The sequence below is a fragment of the Lygodium microphyllum genome, unplaced genomic scaffold (assembly GCF_053477565.2).
Source record: "Lygodium microphyllum isolate KBCC unplaced genomic scaffold, Lygodium_microphyllum_v1.1.10 scaffold_54, whole genome shotgun sequence".
NCBI classification, from domain to species: Eukaryota; Viridiplantae; Streptophyta; class Polypodiopsida; order Schizaeales; family Lygodiaceae; genus Lygodium; species Lygodium microphyllum.
In genome coordinates this window covers 327,298-349,980 of record NW_028229537.1, presented here as the reverse complement: position 1 = coordinate 349,980, position 22,683 = coordinate 327,298, and the positions used below count along the sequence as shown (strand labels likewise).

Below are 22,683 nucleotides of genomic sequence, written 5' to 3'. Positions count from 1 at the left end.
CTTAGATGCTTGATTATCCAACTTTCCTTCATTATGGTTAAGGAATTGTCATGCTCATCAAGTGTATTGAAAGTGACTATGGACTCAATGGAAAGATTAGGTCTTTTGCAAGGAGAAGACATCTCCATGGAGATAGCGGGTAGAAATGTGCGGTTGAGTGGAGAGAAAACAAACAAAAACTCCAAAGGGTACAGATTGGAGGAAAGAGTGCACTGTCTCTCTACATGCTAAAAGGCCAAAAAATGACCTCAAACTCTCATTAATACTAGTTCATTGAGTCAATTGCTATTGCTATTACTTTCCAACAAAAAACTCAATACTCATAGCCATTGGCCATGAAAAAGCCTACATCCACACAAGAACAAGCCCTTGTCAACCCATTTACAAAAACATTGTTTCAAGAAACATCTTCATCACCTCCAAAATCCCTACGCATCCTAAAGAAGGAGATGCCCTCAACACCCAAGGCAACCAATGCATCAAAGAAGGGCAAAAGAACTCCTAAAAAGGATACTCCTCACAAAAAGAAATAGCCTTTGTGTCTCTCTACATCCTAAAAGGCATTTTTAAGACCTCAAAACTCCCCTAATGAGAGTCACAATAGGTGCCAAAGGTGTCCCTCCTAAGAGAATCACAAGAAAACAGCATAAAATGGGAAGAAGATCTCTTATTCCTAGAAAGAATGAAGTCATGGGATGTACTAATAACCTTTGTTTTCAATAGAATAGCAAAGCTCAAGCAAAAACACCCGATGAACATCATGAACTAGGCGATTGAGATTGGGATAGTATTACAGGAGATGGCTGGATCAAAAGTTACAAGATCCTGACTCGTGTTGAGGAGAGGAGACAAGGTACTAGCAGAATAAGGTGTTTGAAAAGCCTAGACTAGTGCTTGGCTTTGAGTCATAGCTAGATTGGAGACAAACTATCTTGCAGAAGAGCAATGAGGCATGGATGACTTTTTTTTTGGAGCACTACTTGAGGAAAGAGGAGATCCGGTGCATTTATCCTACCCATAAAGGCATGGTGTTGACTACAATCCACACACACATCTAAGGTACCACTTTCCCCTAATATTCAATGTGAAAGCCAGTCGAGGCGTACCTCAAGTTTTCTCAAGAGTGGGACCTGGTGCCTTCATTCAAGAACTTTGTAAACACATTTCAAAATTGCCTAGATCGAGTCTTTCTGACAACATGTAACTATCTAAAACTCTTGATGATGTTGCTAAGCTAAAAGAAATTAGTTGAGGAAGGGGGACTCCACCCCTTGTTTTTTAATATAAATGTAGGAATAGATGGGAATGCCATGGCAAGGCTCATACTTTAAGCTACCATGCTATGTACGCATTGCTTGAACCTTTTGGAAGACATGAATGAAAGTTGATTCACTAATCATCCCTTCTTGCCCTCAACAACAATGAATACCCGCTTGTCAATTAAGAGATACATAATGAGCAAGGCCTTCCTTGAGAAATCCAAGAAGTCCCTACTTCCATCAACCCAAGATCAAAGGAGAGATAGGGACTAGTTGATTTTTAAAAAAATACTCTTAGGGATTTCCACATGGAAATTTGCCCATAGACGTGATCTACTAGCCCCTTTTCAACCTGGAAAACCCTCTTCCCTCTTATTTCAACCCCCACTTCGCTCCCACTCGTTTAAGGTCCTCAAGGGCAAGACATCCCAAGAAATTGGTAAACCTGTCACTCTAAACACAATCTCTTTGCACCCAAACCTCTCACTGATTGGGTCCTTTAGACCTAGGGAATTTCAGTTTACCTAGCAAGACCCATCTCCTTATCACACATCCACCCACTTATACCCCCACTCACCACATACAACTTTTTCTTGCAAGTATTTTGAAGAATGAGAGAAACCACAAACAACCACCCCTTCCTTTGTCAGCACCCCGTGACATCTTACCTTTCCTCTAACAATTCTATGCAAGTCCCAACTACCTTCACAGTTGCCAAGGGGTTTCTGGCACTTGTCTAGGAGGGGGGTAATGTTAACATTTTCTACAAAAGATCTACAAAGACAAGAAACAAGCAATGAGCACATACAAAAATAAGTAATAGGTGTCAAAGAAAGTGAAAATTAGGATATGTGCAAGGATCAAGGAGAACCCAAAAGTGACATCTTGAAGATACACTGACCACAACCAACTAACAAAATTCAAAGCCTAGAGTAAAAAGCGCTCATCAATAGTTAAAAAAGAAAAAAAAATATGAAGGTATCGAGTGCTCTATAAAAATTAGGAATTAAAATTAATATCAATAATGTTTAGATATTTTTTGTAAAATCATTCTCTAGCACTGGTGTGCAAATTTTAAATTAATGTGCATTTAAGGGCGCACAAGTGGAGTGAGTTAGGATGTTTAGATAGGTCACTGGACTCTATGAGTAGGTATGAAGAAACCACATGTGGTGAGCACCCTTGAAACATAGGCCCAACCCAAATCTTAAATCAAAGGTCACATCTATATGGTGAGAAAAAACTTATTGTAACCATTCCATTGACTAATGCAAAGAGAGCTTATCTCCTTTCTTCTTCAAAGTCTTGTTTCCTTCTATATGGGGCCATCTCTTGCATACAAGATCTCATAGAGATAGGGAGAGTCTTGTGAGATCTTGTGAGCTTGCTCTTGGTTACTATAGAAAACCCCCATTACTTCCCCTCACCTTCTTGGAATCTTTCCAATTTGAGAGGTCCAAGAGTAAAAACTTTGTTGTAGAGACAGAGAGCCAAAGGGGACTTGGAAGAGAGAGTGAGATAGAGAGAGAAGAGGCAGACTTGCATTGGCTTCAAGAAACAAGTGAATTGGAGACCGACTCTTTGCATGCGAATGAAGGAGCAAGAAGTGTGAATCTTGTGATAGTGTGCATCAGCAAAGTTGTCAAAAATTGAGAGCTCTCAATGGATATCTAGACTACAATAGTGAGTTTCCTTGCATCGACTATTTTTCTTTGGTTGTCTTCTTACTTGATAGGTTGCAGACAAGTTGAATGAGTGAGACGAGATGGTAGGAAACCTCACAGAGGGTGAGAAACCATGAGTAGGCTTGGCTTGAGGAATTGCATGATTGATATGCAACTTTATATTTAGATCTGACACGTATGAGAAGTGACCCTATGTTTGATTTAAAAATCAGCAAGATAACATTTGGAGAGAAGCAATGATATAGTCTATGTGTTTATAACTTTACACATAGCCTTACAATATCACTTAATGAGATAAGCACTTAATGACCATGCTAAAATGCTAAATGGCATTCATATCTCAGACTCAACATTTAGATTTCTAATTAACATCAGAATAGGTAATGACTTAGAAATGGAGCATTAGCGCTTACAAGCACTCATCTCACAATTTATGCCTTAGTTGAGATGTAAAATGCCAGTCTTTTGATAGAATTAATTATGTCCACCAAGTGTTTCTAGCCTTGAGATGGAGCTTCCAAATCTACAATGAAGTCTAGATAAGGTTAATTAGTGATTATAATCATTGTTAGTGACTTCCAGGATGATTCAAGTTGAAATGAGAAAGCTTGAATCTTTCTAGCTATAGTTGCCATGAAGAATGACAGCTAGTGTTTTTATCAGTGCAAATAGTAAAGAAGAAATTTTACCAAGCCCTCATAGATGGGGATATCCCTCTTAGGAGGGCTATATTAACCCCATGGTAGCTGCCACTATCGCACACCTATCCAAGCTAGAGCAACCGTAAGTATCAAACTATCCCAGATTGTGCCAAATCTGCAAATCTCACAATGTTGGGCTCCTATGTGGCCAATATCAAGGTTTAAGGTGATGGGATGATGTGCCTTGAGTATTTCTAGAATTGGCTATGGAGGTGAGACGATAAGATGAAAAATAGAACTCTCATGTGCACTTAGGCTAAGATGAAGTTAAGGAAAGCTCAATGGATCAAAGATGGCTCTAATACCATGTTGGAATTTCAAATTTGTAGCATGGAAGAGTGTGCATAAGAGGGAGAAGAGAGCTCACAAATCACAAGAAGATCTTACTTATTCAGCTGCTCATGAAAGTACAACTAGTACACTCTCTCATCTCTACTTAGAGTGACCCTTAGGGTTGTTTATGCCTCTAGATGAGCTAGGGTTGGGGATTCCATTTTCCTCTGGTCCATTCACACCTCACCTTTCATCATGCACCCTTACTTACATAGGGTTCTCATACTATACTTCTAACAAAGTGCCCAAGATAGAGCTAAATGATACAATTTGGAGTATTAGAGAGAAGACTAGGTGGGATTCTTCTTTGATTCCTATTTTTTTTATGATTATTTGGTAAAGCAACAAAACACAAACGTAATAGTGGAAGATAAAGGAAAAAGAGATTATGGAACCTAGGGAACTCAAAGAATGACACTAGAGGGGAGGTGTGTGGATAGAACCTAAGCAGTCTAAGCTTCCTACTAGGCTTGAGGTCTAAAGCAAAACCTAAAAGATGTACACAAGAAGAAAGATCAAAAAGAAAAGAAATAGAAATAGCAACCAATATATAAGCTACTCTCTTGCATACATATAGCTATAGATATTAAAAGGTTTTGGAAGATAGGATTCTCTGGGTGAAATCCTTGGAATAGCAAGAGGAAAATTCCATGAGAAATTATAGACATTATAAAAAGAAAAAGATATGATATAAAGGAAAAGAAGAAATGGGTTTATGAGGCATACAATAGGTTTCTAAATATCATTGTAGATATAGAGGTTGCATGTGAAGAAATAGAATAGCTTATTATAGACTTGAATGCTAAAGTGAAAACTATTATAGATAAGATTGTGATATATAGTAAAAGCATAAGCAATGTATGGTCTATGCACTATACAAAGGATGAGATGGCTTTAAGGGTGATACCAAGAGTCATTATTCCATGAATTTTTGGGTTCGTGCTACCATAAAAACTATATTGAAGGTTAGAGAGAAAGAAACTCCATGTGTTACATTGATGAACCATAGTTTAGATATAAATGTCATGGTGAGGAGTATTTATGAGAATGAAAAATGGCATGTATCTATCGATCATAGATGGAGGATGCAGACAACCAACAATGCTATAAAAGATTTGTATGTTGCTCGTTCAAACTTGAAGATTACCATAGGAGATGTACAACACCTTTATGCAAGATTACTCATCATGTCCAAGGATCTTAGAGTAGCCATTTAAAACTGCAATATGATGTCGTGATGTTGTGCATCTACTCATGAAAAACATAGAAAGAAGAATGTGAGTTAGATATTTCAAGTTGTCAAAGTTAGTGTCACTATCCATATGTTCTTTTTTGCCTAGGGTGATTAATTGTACAAATGTTCTAAGTTGGGAGAATAACAACTCACATATAAAGAGCCCAATGTTTTTGGTGGTGAAAAAGTGGCATTGCACAACTAAGGAAATGATCATTACCTATATAAAATTGACATAATGGAAAACCTTAGCCTGAGGGGCCTTTGTAGAGGTACAAAAATAGGCTGGAGTACCATGAGACTAATTGAGGAGTTTTCTTAACACTAGATTGATGATTTTATGGTCCCTTGAGAACACCCACATGCAACGGAAACATGTTAAATGGTGGAAAGCTTCATTGTTGGTCTTGATGAAATGAAAATTAGGTAAGACAATGCTTTACATGTTGAAGAAAGAGAGGGAAGGATAAAATTAAGGTTTTTATGACTATTTAGAAGAGGGTAGGGCAAATTGTGCATACACGGGAAGGAAATGGTCAAGAGCAAAAGAACGTGTGTGTTTTTGGCTCTTGTATGTTTTTTTGGGCATAGAGAGAAAGAGGGGAGAGCTGGGAAAAACCCACATGAAAAAGAAAAAAGAAAATCAGAGAGCAACTATGTCCTTGGATGCTAACCTCTATATTTGATTGTCCAAGCAACATAATGCTTTTGCATGTGAGAGAAGAAAATGTAAAGAAGATAAGTAGGCCGATCTAATAGCACCAATTATGCCATGGTGAAGAAAGCTTTGAATGTGAAACGAGATATCATGCAACTTAGAGAAACAAGCTGCAATTCATGTCCATGCTGTGACTAAAAGTTGTTGATCACCAGCATATACTAATGTGGAACTTCTTTCTTCAGGGGATTAGTATTGCAATCATGTGGATAGATATCTATATTGTCAATTGCAGCAATTCACTATAGTTTTATTTTTGAACAAATGATGATAGATGTTAGTCTATTGCTAGTATTGGCACTAAAATAAGGATTTTGGCATGAAGAAGATGGTTGTTGAATGGTGCCATGTATTGGTTGCATCAAGGAAACATGTAGGATGATAGTGTGCTTAACAATGGCTATTCACCACCTCTGCAATAGCAAGGTGGTGATGAACAAGAGTTCAAGATCTCATGACAACTTCTAATATTTTCATAGTCCCTGGAAGCCTTGAGGAGTGGGATAAACCTGCCAAAGAAACTATTCCTACACTTATGTTCACTCTACAACGTAAAGGTGACATTATTTCATGCAATAGAATGGTGTGCCATTCCTTTGAGAGGGAGTTCTATAGTTTTGGAAAGTTGCCACCTTTAGAGATGTAGGACTAAAGCTCAAAGTTCTTCTAAAGTTCTATCAATTAGGAGAGAGCAATGACTTTTGAGGCCATTCAATAGCATAAAAAGAAATGGAGAAGGGCACGAAGTCATCATTAGTCATGCTTCTAGATGACATGTTATAGTCCTGATATAACAAACAGGATACACACTAACTACGGTTTAGACACCCCGTCACACTGACCAGGGTATTTAAGGTGTAAGATCCCCAAATTAGGGCAACCGGTTATTATCAAGATCATACTCTTCACCTTCATCTCCAGCTTCCATGGCTTCCTCCTTCCTTCTCTCCTCTTTTCTCTCTTTCTCTCTCTTCTTCTAGTCTTCTTCCATCTTCTTCTTGCTCTCTTTCTCTCCCTCTATTGAAAACTTGGGATCCAATTACCTTGGAGATAAGACCTTTGATCACATGTGTGGTTGCTATTTTCCTCGAAATTGGTGCCACGTGTCATTGATGTTTTTGGACATGATGGTGTTTTTATGGCATCGCTTTTCGGTGTAAAAGAGAGCTTTTAGCCTTTTCATTCTCACTATAAATACAGCTCTTCCGAATGAGTGCATGGTTTTTTTCTAAACAAATGCATGGTAATTGTTATACAAGAACTCAGGCTCGTGTTTATGCAAATTTTTCTTCCAAGCAATTTGATTTGTCTTCTACAACCATATCCTCAGCAAGGCACCGCAAGCCCTCCTCATCTCTTCTTCTCTCTCCTCTCATCTTCTTTCATTACAAGTGGTATCAAAGCTTCAATCTTTGGTCCTTTTCTTCTTTCCCATTTCTCCCTTTTCAAATCCCAAAAACCCTAGTTACTGAGCTTACAGATACATGTATAGCAAGAAGGACTACAATTAACTTCATCTTTTTTGAGCAAGCAGGAGCTATGTGCTGGAGACTCAGACATATCTGGAGGTAAAACGGTTAAAATAACATGTCGTTACTTCTTTTTATGCAAATTTTAAGGGTTCCAGGCCAAGTTTAGAGTCCCAAAAGTTGGAAAGGAGGCAAAACCTCAGTTACCTTTTGCTCCAGCCCTCTATCTCTCTCCTCCTGCAAGCTACCATGGCTGCCAGCCCACATAACCCCCAAAAAATTTCTCCAGACGCCTCCAGGGCTCCAGCCACCACTTGCACTTGATCCCCACCATCTCTAGCTTCATCCAAAGTACCCCAATGACCAAGGAAACCCTCCCACAAGTAGCAGGCAGCAACCCGCAATTTGTGGCGCAAATTGTGTTGTTGTCCCTGGTCTCCTCCTACCTCTTGCTCCTGCTCCTGGCCTTCCCCTTGGCACTCTTGGCCTCCTAGGGTAAGGGCTGAACCCCCTCAGCAAGATTTGACCCTCCCCCTTCCTCTAACATTGACACTCCACTTGAACCCCTTGATGTACATCCTATGGGCAGCCATTCCTAATCAGTCCAAGCTCTTGATTCAGCCTATAACCCTGGAGCTCATCCATCAAGAGATATCTCAACCCCTCTTGACCTCTCCTACTCCGAAGGAAGACATGAAGTCAACATGCATGGGAGCTTTGTGGGCAACCATGAAAGCTTCACTTGAAGCTTCCCATCTTGGAAGCTCAAGCTCGGGGACAAGCACAGGAGCCTTCTTCATCAATAGGAGCATTCGAATGTTGAAATATTCTTCCAGGGATGCCCCAACCAACAACCGGACTTGATCAATGGAGCAATCAGGCACCATGATGATTTATGCTTCAACGGTCTTCCCAAGACTTAAAGAGGTATGCAAATCTTATCTTAATCTCTCAATTTAGCCATTTGCTGAGCTTAATCCATTGTTGGAGAGATTCGAGATTGCATAGGTTTAATAGTTCAATCCTCTTCGTGTGCATGCATCATACCTCTTTCTGAAATTTATTATAATGGCTAACATTAACCCCCATTTGGTCTTGTGATCTTGGATGAGCCCAAAATGAATAATATCCATTGTAAATTGGGTAAGTAGCATCCAGTGAGTCACTCGACTGCCAAGTTAACCCCTACCCCAACCTTTTTCATTCCTTGCATCTCATGAAAAGGCCAAATATCTTCTTTCCAATGCATTTCATGCTGATTTCCTAATAAAAATTTTTGCGATGTATACTCTAACTGAGAAAAAAGGTGGATGATGCTAGGCGAGGTGGTAAGACAAAAGAGAGGTGACCCTCCCTTACCACTTAAGACCCTGAATGGGTGCACAACCCGGCCCGAGGGGGAACTTTGCCCACCTCCTGGTGATCTGGAGCCCGATACTTGTATGGATGTATAGGTACTTCCATGAGCTCCACTCCCCTGTCCCAACGATCCCTCTTGGATACCCCACAATGCTAATGGAACCCATGTATGACACTTGAAGTACATGCAGTCAACGAAGATGTATGGCAGTGAATATACTTATGCATTAATGCCAGAGTTGATGGGTATGCAATGATGCTTGGGATTATGCTCAGTATGCTCAAGATGCTATTAATGTGGCTGATCAGGCCCCTTGAACTATTCTCTATCCATGTAAGACCTTGGTACTAAGGGACAGGTAGTGTTTTTGGTCACAATCCTGCAGGACTATCACAAATATCCCATTGCAAAAAATTATCTTCTGAATCTGGGAGTGAATCCTATAGCTCACCTTGAAGAGGCCTTTTTCCCCTCTGGTTTGAATCAAATACCTCCCCAATCAGAGCTACGGTTTGAAAGTTATGCCTATTTTTGTGCACTAGGGTCGCTGTGGATAGGGTGCAAACCGCTCCAGAAGAGGCACAGTAAACCCATTATAGAAAATTATGATCATTTTTTTGTCACAAAGGTTAATAGCTCATCTCAAAAATAATGTTGTCCCCTCCAACTTGAGCCCAAAATCTCATCAATCGAAGTTTCCTACAAAGAGTTATGCCACGTTTACTGACAGTAGGTCCTATGGACTGCATCCAAATGGCTGGCCAGAAAGGCAAAAGTAAGGCCCAAGAGGAACTCCAGAGGGAGATTAAAGACTCCGGACCTCCATGAATGAGGAACCAATCTCGGTGCAAGATTACCATTGTGACATACAGGAGGACATGCCTTAAACGGACCCGTACGCCCTTCTCAATCACACCCTCTGCCAACATGAGCTACTTCATATGGAATGACATAATGATATGGTCACCAACCACCGCCAAATGATGTCCAATTTTGATGAAGCGATCGAGCACATGGCCATTTGAAACTCAAAGACTCAACAGACCTTGGAGCAGCTCACTACTCTTATTGCTCAATTAGCGACCGTTGTTTCATCCCAAGAGAAGACCAATGACTCTAGACGTGAGTCTAGACATCCTCCACATTAGGAACCGTTGCATGGTCCATAGGGTATACTTGGCACTAAGGGAATTTTCCCTTCTACCTATGAGATCGAGGAACCCTCTCATACGCATGATGAGCCCCTATTGAATTAGCCCCATCAAGGACAATATGGTACAAATGGCCAGCCTGGCAATCATGGACAACATGGGCTTAATGCACCACAAGGGATGTATGGATAGCAAGGCATATATGGCCACCACGGGATGCATGGACAGCAAGGATTTCATGAGTAGCATGGCTCCTATGATCTGCGTGACAAGGTCATCCTAACAATGTATAATGGGCAATCCACCATCTGACTTGGAGGAATAGATGTCCAAGTTGGAGTCCTACTTCAATATCTACCCCTGCACTGACGATCAGAAAATACTTTTTGCTTCTCTTCACTTGGAAGGGTTTGCCCACACATGGTGGTGTTGTATCAATTGAGAGAATCAATAGTTCATTGATTGGGAAGATTTTAAAATGCATATGGTCCAACTCTTTGTGTCCCTTGTGGAAAAAGAACAGTTGGCAAGACGATGGTACACTCTTGACCAGCGTAACCTCCCTATACGTGAATACACAAATAAGTTCATGAATTTGACCATGTATGTGGAGACTAGCGATGATGCTAAATTTCACAAGTACATCTATGGGTTGTAACAAGCCTATCAGCGGCCCATGTCATGGCCCAAAAACCTACCATATTGTTTGATGAAATCGAATTGGTTGAGAGATATGAAAGAAATTACCATAAGAATGAGCATTTTAAGCAAGGTGTTGGATAGACCCCGCACTCCTTCACAATCAGCCCCATACGCAGGTGGTTTTTGAGGCACTTCTATGCCTAATAACAGCCCCAAAGTACCCACTTACCTCGCCTTCCATGCTGAAAGAAAAATGGGCACTTTTGGGCCAACATGGGGCTCTAATGCTGAAAATAGGTATGCTAAAAATAAACAGTCCACTGCATCACCGTACCAAGGATCCATTAACCAATGGTTCATTCCCCTAGATGTTGTGAAGGAACGAAAGGAAAAGGGCCTATGCTTTAAGTTTGGAGGTAAGCACACTACTAATCATGCCTCCAAATGTCCATACAAGACAGCTAAGGTCAAATTTCATAGCATGTATGTCATGGAAGATTGGCACACTGAGGAGGATGACCTTCCCATTGACCAGGTTGAGCCTATAGAGGATGTTGATCATGAGCAGTTCTATGACCCCGAGGATGGGTTTCCCTTTGACCCAGGCGATGCTCCATCACAGATACTTGATTTGACATCCTATTCGCCTCCCACTTCCCTTTGCTCGATCTCCTTGGACGCTTGGATGGGTTTCCATAACCCCAGTAACCTTTGCATTCAAGGTAGTATCAATGGAAAGCATGTGTTTATCCTTGTGGATAGTGAAAGCACTCACAGTTTTGTCAATAAATTAGCCATTGATAGGTTGAAATGCACCCCTATGGCATTACACCACCCCTTGAAGATCCAAGTAGCAAATGGAGAAGAACAAACATGTATGTCCTACATTTCCCTTATGCTTGGCTAAAAATTATATGGCACTGGTTGACCTAATTGCCCTAGATATGGGCCCCATTGACATTGTCTTGGGCTATGATTGCCTAAAACAATTGGGGAAGATTGTGATGTACTTCTCTAAGATTTACATGGAGTTTATGATGCATGGACAGCCTATCCACCTAGAGGGAGTTCAAGATCATGCTTATTTTCAGCTCATTACAACAAAGCAACTCAAATGGGAGTTTAAGAAATGCTCACAAATCTTTGTTTTGCAATTAAATTAGGACAATTCTGATCAGCCCTCTGCAATCTCTCATGATTCAGTCTTGCAGGTCTTACTTGAGGAATACAATGACCTATTTTAGATGCCTACATCCCTCTCCCAAGAGACAAGTGGACCACCCACTTGACCTAGAGTCCCATTCCATGCTAGTGATGAATAAACACCCCTATAGACTCTCCAAGTGTGAACGCAAAGAGGTTGCAAAGCAAATCAAGGAGTTGTTAGATATGGGTTTCATTGAGCCGAGTTCTTCCCCCTATGCATCCCCTATCCTCTTAGTCAAAAAGAAAGATGGCTCCTTTCGCATGTGCATTGACTACAGAGATTTGAACAAAATTACAGTAAAGAACCGCTATCCCATCCCACGGATTGATGATTTGCTAGATGAGTTGAAAGGGGCATGCTTTTTCACCAAGATTGACTTGCGCGCTGGCTACCATCAGATCTGTATGTGGGTAGGAGATGAGGTCAAAGCGGCCTTCAGGATTGCTCATGGACTCTATCATTTTCTAGTGATGCCTTTTGGGTTGACCAATGCCCCTGCCACCTTTCAAAGCTTGATGCACAAAATCCTACAACCCTTTCTGTTCAAGTTTGTGCTTGTTTTCTTTGATGACATCCTCATTTACAGCAAGTCATCCATGGAGCACTTGACACACGTTCGGAGGGTGTTTGACATATTGAGAGAGCATCGACTCTTTGCTAAGGAGAGCACATGCATATTCATGCAGATATCTGTGGAGTACTTGGGACACATTGTGAGCAATAATGGTATACATGCTAACACGAAGAAGGTGCACTGTGTTAGAGACTGGCCCACTCCCTCCACCACCACTTCTTTGTGTGGCTTCCTTGGTCTCTCTTCATTCTATAGACGCTTCATTAAGCACTATGCCACTATTGCAACACCTTTGAGTGACTGATCGCTTGAAAAAGGAGTCATTCTTTTGGGATGCCACTACGGATTATAGCTTCAAACAATTAAAGGACATGCTTACTTCATCCCCCATCCTTGCCTTGACTTCTCTAAGTTGTTTTCCATTCATTGTGATGCAAGTGGCCGGGGTATTGGTACAGCGTTGTTGCAAGAGCATGGTGTGATTGCATTTGAGACCCGCAAGCTTGATGAGAAAGAAATGCAAATGAATGTATATGACCAGGAGATGTTGGCCATTCTCCATGCCATCAAGAAATGGCACCACTATTTGTATGGCAGCCGCTTCCAAGTAAAAAGTGACCACCGAGTCCTCCACTACTTCTTGACTCAGTCTACTTTGACTCCTAAGAAATGGCAATGGGTGGCAGAACATTACTATTGGGAAGTGGCAATCACTCCACTTTACTAGCGGCAAGAGACAATTACTCTACTCATTTCAATAAAACTAACAATATAAAAAATTCCAAATTTAATTTTTAAACTTACAAAATGATTTTTGGAAAAAATATTTGATCAAGAAATACTTCTCCTCATTTTTTTTGCCATTTCTCTTACCAAGGGAAAAAAAGGTGGTGAAAGCCTCTCCTCATTCAAAATCTTTGAGTGCGGTGGATGTGGCCGTGGGTCCATCCTACGGATGGGTGGTCCCGGTTGGCCAGGAACTTTTCTCGAAAGAAGTTGACAGCAAGGAACGATGACCTAGAATCTAGGTTACTAGAATCCCAATTTATGTTGTTTTAGGGGAACGGAATTGGACTATGCCTTATGGGAAGAGAGGTCGAGCTTTGCATCCCTCTCGTTTCCCATTCTCCTTGAACCAAGTGCAGCATGAATCTGCTTCGACCTTGACATTTCTGCATAAAGTAGTTTGCCTGGGGTTCGACGCTAGCTGTCGTTCTAGGAATTTGACCACTAGGAAACCCTGATTCAAGTCGGTTCTAAGTGGGAACGGCCGGAATGCTTCCGCTTCATGGCAGACTCGGGAAGACCTAGATCGCAAACCCCGTGACATTCCGTGGGATTGCCGGGTAGTGCTTTCTAGACTCTCTTCTTGATGGGCTGCTAAGACGTGTCCTACGAGTGAACAGGTAGACGCGTCACATGGAAGGATTCTAATATAGCTTGCACTTGGATTTAGTGACTACTAGTGGAGAAAAAAATTTGTGAGAAATGGAAATTGATCCACATGAAGTCTTTCAAGGAAACACTTTGATTGTTGTGCACGACAAATGTATTAGTCTATGAGAAACATGTGCTTTGATTGACAAACAACCAAAGAAGGACACTTGTCATGAAATGTGATGACTATAGGTTATGGACAACATGATTATGTCCAAGAAGCTCTTCAACTGTTTGATGCTATGTTAAAAGAAGGTGTAGAGCCAAAAGATGAACATGATTGTCATTGGGAGTCAATGCTCAATGGAAAGGAAGATAAGAAGACTACTAAGTTCTATCTTATGTCAGAAACTTGCTTGAAGTGTTGAAGTGTTGAAGTGTTGAAGTGACTTGATCAAGGTTAATTTTAAGGGCTTAGTTTTGATCACTCTTGAGCGATAGTATGCTCAAATGAAGCAGAAGGCTAAGCACAATTTGAAGTTAGTTTCATCCACTCCTAAGCCGTGGAAGTGCTTAAATGAAGTTGAGGGCTTAGCAAAGTTTGGAGTTAGCGTCAACCACTCCTAAGTTGTGGAAGTGCTTGGATGAATTGGAGGGCTAACATCTAGGATATTTTCACATGAAATTGTGATTTGGGTTCAATACTACTACTAATAGGGATTGTAAACCATGTTTTTCCTATTTTTGTGCACAATACACAAAGGTTTTCATCTTGTTGAATCAATTTTGTCTCTCTCTCCTCTTATCTAACTTATTTATCAAAGACCTTACATCTTTCTAGCCTATACATGCTTATTCTTCCTAACAAAATGGATGGAGACTAAAGTTCTAGATGATGGCTCTATCTATGCAAGAATCAAGACCAAAGAGAAGAGCATTGGAAGTGATGATAGTCTATGTTAATCATGTAAGAAATAGGGATACATTGAGAGATTATCCACTACCTCCCAATGCTAGAGTGTTTCGGGAGGCAAGTTTTTGTAACTAATACTGGAATGTGAGACTATGGCTATACTAAGAAGATAAAGCTCTTGCATATTACTCTTGGTGAGGATACTTTTACTTGGGGCTTCATAAGATCCTCAACAACAATAGGTTCCATGAAATTCTACAAGATTGAATAAATGAAGAGAGCTTCTAAAATATATATTTGTAGGGTAGAAAAAAGTATAAAAGAGCAAGGTTATATGATGAAGTATCTTTCACAGACACAATTGTGAAGATTTCAATTATGCTAAAAGCAAAGGAGAGAATCGCTTCTACCATCATACAAGTAAATTATTTGGATATGTTTCATGTCATTTTACTAAATTTATGGTGCATGAAGAGTCATATGGGAAAAATAGAGTTGAAGTGAGAGTTGAGACAAAATAGTGAATAAAAAGGTGAAGCTGATGATAGTACCATTGCCTCCACAAAGTGAAGAGTTACTTAAGTTAGCTTCCAAACAACTAAACCTAAGAGATTCAAGGAAATTTAGCCATAAACATACATAGGAAATCTCTTTAAAGACTGAAGATTATCACTAAAGGTTCCTCTTACCAGCATAGAGATATAATTTCATAGAGATGTCATCTAAGCATGGTAGTAGGGAATTCCAATTTCAAATACATGAAATAGGTTGTGTGGATCTAGTAATAGTACCCATGCTAATTTTTAACATACCACACATATCCTAGAATCTGTACCTATAGCACCCATGGCTCATGTGCCCAAAATCATAGATCTATTAAGTGAAAGAATAAGAATGGAGCCTTCATCTGCACCATACTCTAATAAGTGGGTCACATTGCCTAAGAAGAATGGTACACATGTTTATACAATTGGATAGATTAGGACAACATTTGTACTTTGTTCCTAAAGATGATGATGATGTTTGATGATTGTGAAGATAATCATAATAAAGACCTTACCATTGTTGTTGTTGGATACAAATGATAATGAATTTGAGGTAGCCAAGATGTTTAGAACAAAAAGATGACAGATGCAAGGTAGCAATGGTTGGCCAACAAGCATAGAGTGTCTTCCATTTTGTGATAAAAATGATAATTTTCATAAAGAGGATAGCCTCAAAAATCAAGTGCATGCTTTTTCTAACTCTTCCCTTGCTTTTTCTTATTTTTCTCTATATTTTCAAAGAGAAATATAAACTCAATCTAGAAGAACTCTTCCTCTCTATCTCCCTTTCATCTTTTGAGCTCCCATGCTCAGGCTTCCATGGTGAAAGTGCCAAATACAATTATAACTCAATAGAAAATTCATTTTTTTACTTTTAATTTTCTTTGCTATTTTTCTCTTACTACTCCTCTACCTCATTCATTATTTATTGTAATAGGATGAATAATCATTTTTAATCACAAAATCTAAGACTATGATCTACCCACTATCCGCGAATTAGATTAAACGTGCAAGTACACTATCCTATTTTGTGGTTTAGATTACACATGCAAGTACACTATCCTATTCTGTGGTTTTGATGCACATGAGAAGCTTCTTCATTGAAGTGTCCATGATCCTAGCAATGAAATCAAAATGTCACACTTTATGAGCTTGAGGTCTTGACCAGAATTTCAATGTATGCAACCTACAACTAGCTCTCACCTAGTCTACTCACACGATGGATCCATGTGAGATGGGAGAATGCACTTATCTACACTTACCTCCTTCATTGTAGTCCACAAGGGAACTTGGAGAACAAAGGTATGTTATTATTGAGGTAGAATGACTTTGCGTGCTTAAGTACAATGGATATATTGGGGTACTTTCTATGCATTTGATCTACATGGAGAGAAAGCTACATGTATTAGAAGTAGCTTTTTAATACACATACTTTCTATGCATTTGATCTAGTTCTAGGTCCATGATTGTCAACATGGTATCAGAGCCATGGCTAAGCTAGATAACTAGTGGACGCATCTTACTTCTTCTCCGCATACTTTAAATCCTTCCTATTTGATTTTTCTCCTTGTATATGCCATCAAAATCCATTATCTTGCACGAGGTGAAGGAGCTCAAGGAAGGAAATACCTCTCGACTACACCAGGAGCTAGGGATGGGCTTCTCACATAGTCAATCACACCCTTTGCGCAGCTGCAGTTGGAGCATTTAGTGGAGTGGTGATTGGGATTTTTTGAAGGCAACGTCCATTTCAACTACTTGCATTGACTAGAACAAGCTGTGCTATAGCCTTGTAGAGGAAGGCTCATCATAACATACTTGCCACAAGGAATCTAGCAATGCACACTCTTCCTTCACTGTAACCAGCTCTTCAGGCGTCATAAGTTGTATTTTTTTTCAATTTTGGACTCCAAAGCTTGCCTAAGCTGAGCACTATTTTTTTAACCAAAACCCTCTAGTGTGGCCTTTCTAGCCTAAGCAATCTCCATGAGATTCTATAAGGCTCCTTGGCGAATATACGCATCAGTGATGTTCACAAGACTTGATATTAGCAACCTGAGAAAGCCTAGCTTCGTTGCAACACTGTTGTCATTAGGATTCTCATGCAAGAGACAATGCAATACTTGCAATCTTGGGTTTTCAAAAACAAGAGCTTCTTTAAGACTAGCATATCCATTTGCCAAGCGAAAGGCCGCAATACCAAGTTTGTTGTTCCAGAGAAGAGATGATAAGGCACCAAGTGACTTGGTGTGCACTATTGGGTCAGAATCTGACATGAAATTGGACATGATGGATTCAAAGCCCTTGCAATCCATAATAAGTTGCTGACATTGAGGGTTGCTTTTCACCATAGTGGCGATAACTTCATATGCTCTTGCTCTGATCAAAGCATTTGGATTTTTCAAGTAACTTAGCAAAGGAGTCAAACCTCCTATAGCATTCAGATCATTTGACATATCAATAGGCTCCACATGAGTCTACAACTCCTCTAAAAGACCTTGCAAATTTTCACATGATACACCTTGAGCTTTAAGAACTTCTTGATGCATGCTTATCACCATTGTGATTTCCTTCATCCTTTTAGACGTTAAGTGTTTGAATTCATTGGTGTACTCACTCTAATAGGCAGTTCACACTAATTTACAAAAGAGTCGTTATATGCAAATACTCTATTGATCAAATCACTACTAGCATCTTCTTGTGAAACCACATTGGGATTAGACATTTCCATTGTCTGAAAGCCGATTGGTAAGACCTTCCCACACTTGAAATGGTTTGCCTATATCACTCTAAAATGTCCAATTTCAATGTACTCCAAACCCCAATGCTATCCAAATAAATATGTATCCATCCTATATGCACAAGCCATTGCACTACTCAGAAAATCCTAAAATGTATGTATCCAAAGATCTATGCCATGTATGTCAAAGAGAGCTTGTCGAGACAAGGCCATGTACCCATCAGTAAAAGCATATACCACACATCAACAAAAGGGATAAAAAGCACGACAAAAGCAAAGGAGCATGAAGAAAATACTTTTCGCTACTACAACCAAACAAAGAATTTCCCATACTGAATCTCCCATAGTGGATCTTGTTTCCTATAGTGGATGTAAAAACTCTACCAAAGATGTAAAGTTTCAAGCCTTAACTTGACTAGGCTACCAAAGAGCAAGTCTCTTGGTCCGTGTTCACACGCAGGGGGGACAAAAGCCAGCAAGGGTAGAGACTCATCATTTGAGGGGGGGTGTTGGGAATAGCAAATGATGCTTGCCCATATTAAGTGGCTTTGTGTGAGAGATATGACAAAGATGTATGCTCTAGAAGCTCTAAGAAGAGATGTCCAAAATCCCATAAGTACACAGAAGAAGAGTGGTACTACCCAAAATGCTATAAAGGTATGTACTAATTTCAATGTAATGATACAAATCAATTGGAGTCACTCAAGATTGTGTTTATGACTCCAAGCTAATCTATCTTGGAACCTAAATCACTTGAGTTACAATTCCTCATTTTGATAATGTATCATGTGTTTGACTTGCGTCCACCATAGTCGATCTAGTTGTAGGTCCATGATTGTCAACAATAAATTCATCCACAATAGGACCTACTCAAACATTTCTTATGGTTGCTTCATTAACTAGCTGCATATCCTGAACGAATGCTATAAGGCCTTAAAATGACCCCTTTTACTTTGCTAAAATTATGATTTTTTTTCAAATTTAATTTAAAAATAAATGTTATAAAAATAAACCTATAAATTTTACTAAATCTAATACCTTTTGTTTTGAACTTGTGTGGTATCTTACATGTTTTTATTCAATAATTCAACTAGGTTAGGCAAATGAGCTTTTGGCACTAGAATTGGTTGCAAGTCCCAAGATACATGCAAAATAGTAAAAATTACCATAGGTAGAACAATATCTAGATCTAATAGCCAATCTTGTGTGACTAAAATACAAAATCTATACCACGTCTAAACATCATATCCATACAAAATTACTTCTCTGTACTGAAAGAAAATTATAACATTCAATCTTTAGTCTCGTGAGAGACTCTGCAATAAACTAATGCCCGATTCTTTTCAGGTCTCTCAAATTCCATTGATGAGAAACCAATTCATTCTTTTCCTGACTATCTAGAGGCAATGGTAGTATAGCTGGTTTAACCTCTTTATCCACAGTTTTATACTTTGTATTGAGTTCTACTCCGACCCTTTCATCTAAGCATATGCATTCTTGCTTCACAAACTCTCCTATCATATGATACATATCCAAGGAACATACCTATATCATGCTATTTTCAAATTTCATTCTAAAATTTAGCATTGCTAAAACTGAAATTTCACTAAAATTTTGATTATAATATCATCATAAGACAGCCCATCATATATTCCTGATATCCATTCTTTAGCTTCCAATAACCTATGTTTCTTCATATATAATTGCTCTTAGGTATAATACCTATAGGCTCTTCTTTGCTACAATGCATTTGACCTACTTCTTTTAATGTACGGCTACAAACCTCTGCATTTGACCTACTCCCTTTGATGTATGCCTACAAACCTCTGCATTTTCAATCTTAACAAAAAAAAATTTAATAACCAACCTTATATGTTCAATATCATTGCATTTTAAGCACCGCTCTTCTTCTCCCTTTCACCATCCCTAACAAACTATCATTTTCTATTAATGATATTAATGATCTCTTCATGAAATTCTCTCTTGGCAATATTAAGAATATCTTCCACGGTAAATTCCACTCTACTATTCAATATATGTTGTTCTAGAACTTCGTTCAAGTCAGTAGTAGCAGCAGGCTCTATATCTAACTACAATTTATAACTTGGTTTTTTCCCCTTGGCTTTAGCATATCTCTACTTTTTTTCTTCAATACATCATCCATAGTATGCTTAGGTGAAGGCCTGAGAAGAGGTGAAGGATAATTTGTCACTCCCCTTAGCTACCCTCTTCAATATATCTAGATTTTCATCATCTTCCTTTCTCTTTTCTTTAATGATACCTCAATGTCAAAGATTTGGCAAGATACGCATAAACAAAGAAAGAATCCATTAGAGCATCCCAACCTATTTTTTCTTGAATACATTTACCTAGCTACTCAATCAAATCCTCCCTAGGAATTTTCCCTTTCACTACAATATGTATGGCATGTGTCCAAAGTTCCATTTTCTTGCCAAACATATATATGCTTTTAGGATATTTTTCAATTTGTAAACCAAAGTTTTTGTCTTCAAGTACATGAACATATTCATTTCATAGCCATGTCATTAACTAGTTTTTACAATCCACTCTTTCAAAAATTTGAATTAAGTGTTTCATTCCAAGCATAGATACGCTTCTAGGATCTTTTTCAATCTCTAAATCAAAGTTTGTATCTTTAGCTACAACACATATTTTTCACAGCCATGTCATCAACTACTTTTTACAATCCACTCTTTTGAAAATCCGGATTAAGTGATAATCTTATCTCACATAGATAAATTTTTCCATCTTTAAAAGATCAAATATTTTTCCAAAGGATATTTATATATCTCACAATTTCTGTGCTTATGCTCCATGCTATCACAACACATACATTTACACACAAATCGTTCTCAAATTGGAGCCCCCACTCTTATAGATCATCCTTTTTCTTCAAGTTTTGTTAGCTTCGGTTGCAACTCACCCATACGTTTTACTAATTCATCCATCAAATCATCTTTCACTGGACTTGTTATAAAAACTAGCTACTTACTTAGTTGTTCAGTTACCTTGCTTAAAGGTAAAGTCGTTATGTAACATCAACATGCATCATGTTCATTCTTTGTTTCATGATTTCATCCTCTAACAAGGCTCAACTGCAATGCAAGCTTGATCCATTGAAAAAACAACTCAACCTTTTCCAACTCTAGAGCTTCCTACTTTGTATTTTCAATTGATCATATTTACATTCTAACTCATGTTGTCAAGGGGATACGTATCAAGCCACTAACTACAGGGGTTCAAGGGACAAGATAGGAGAGGTGAAAGGATCGAGATGAAAACAAAAGACATTGGATAAATTCTTGAAGAAAACTCTATCAAGATGATAGCTTGGCCACACAATGCCACATCTAATCTAATTGCTACAGCAATACAATGAAAAGATACATTGCTTTTTAACACATGCAAGCAATAGGTATCTCTTCATGAAAAGTTATCCAAATTTAGTACTCTTGAGAGCAAGATTTTCTAGGTTAAAGGCACCCATCAAGTAGTAGAATCACTTCAATCCACAAGATCTTTGTATAAGATAGCTCTCTTAATGTTGACATCTTCATACATCAATATGTGCATCTTATATAGTTCATTGCCTTACTTTCCATGCTAAAAACTTAGGCTCTTGCTTTTTATGCCTAGTTTTTGCTTTTCCCTATCTTCATTTTTTTGCAAGTCTTAAGCCTCTTTGCAACTTTTTTTTACCATAACTTTGTTATATGAACTATGAATATAGTCATCCAGATACTCAAAATGATTGGAGAAAATGTGGACTACAAGGCAACGATGAATTACAAGCCATATAAAATGTTGACTCATCCAAACTATAGGTATTCCAAAAAAAATCAATTTCTTTGCCACTACAAGATATAGGCCTCATATCGACATTCAAAGCGACAAAAATGTTCACCAAAAAAAGTACCCCGTCTTCACTAAACATGTCAGTATTAGCAACGCCATAGAATTGTCACTATTGGCATCGCTATTTTCGTTGTTATTTGAGTCGCATTTGCAACGAAAATACAAATGCCAACAGCGATGGTTTGCAATGTAAACTGCAACGATAATAGCGACGCATACGGGTAAATTTGCGATGCTACTAGCAACTGTTACAGAGAAAAACAATTGTGGCAAGGCAACTTGTAGCACTATGTGATGTATTTGGGCCATATAAAAGGATTACAGTAAAGTGTACAATCGTCGTCAAAATGAAAGGAAAGCGTACTTAAATCCACAAGACTGATACATAAAATAAATACAAGACCGCTTAATGAAAGTTCTCATGGAATCATGGCAAGATACAAAGGATGATAATAACATAGTGCATAGAAAATGCCTACATAAATCACAGGACCAAAAAAGAAGAGGATGTGCGCTCCACGGATCCAAGTAGTGCGAGCTATAGATCCTCGCCATATCTGAAAGCTCATTCCGCCACAAAAGAGCATCAAACAGACTCTGCAAAAAAAGAAATAAATACACATCATCCCACTATACAATAGTGCATTTTAATTAAATTAGTAACTATGTACAAGAAAGATGAGTGACTTACTAGGTCACCGCATGCATACAATCTATCCATCAATGGAGTGAGACCGTGTCTCTCTGCATATCGAGTCTCTAGGCCAGTGAGATCACGGTTTGTAATGGAGTGCTGCAAAGAAAACAAAATACAGCTGTTAGAAACACGATTGTCAATACCAGCGATATTGCAAAAAAATAAGTGAGAAGAACAAAAGAAAAACTTACAAAGTCCTCCA

At 38.8% G+C, this 22,683-nt stretch overlaps 1 pseudogene; it reads right to left on the bottom strand.

Annotated features, from left to right (window-relative positions):
- Nucleotides 1-16,950: 16,950 nt before the first annotated feature.
- On the bottom strand, nucleotides 16,951-17,744 carry LOC148008874 (hsp70 nucleotide exchange factor fes1-like; annotated as a pseudogene).
- Nucleotides 17,745-22,683: the final 4,939 nt, after the last annotated feature.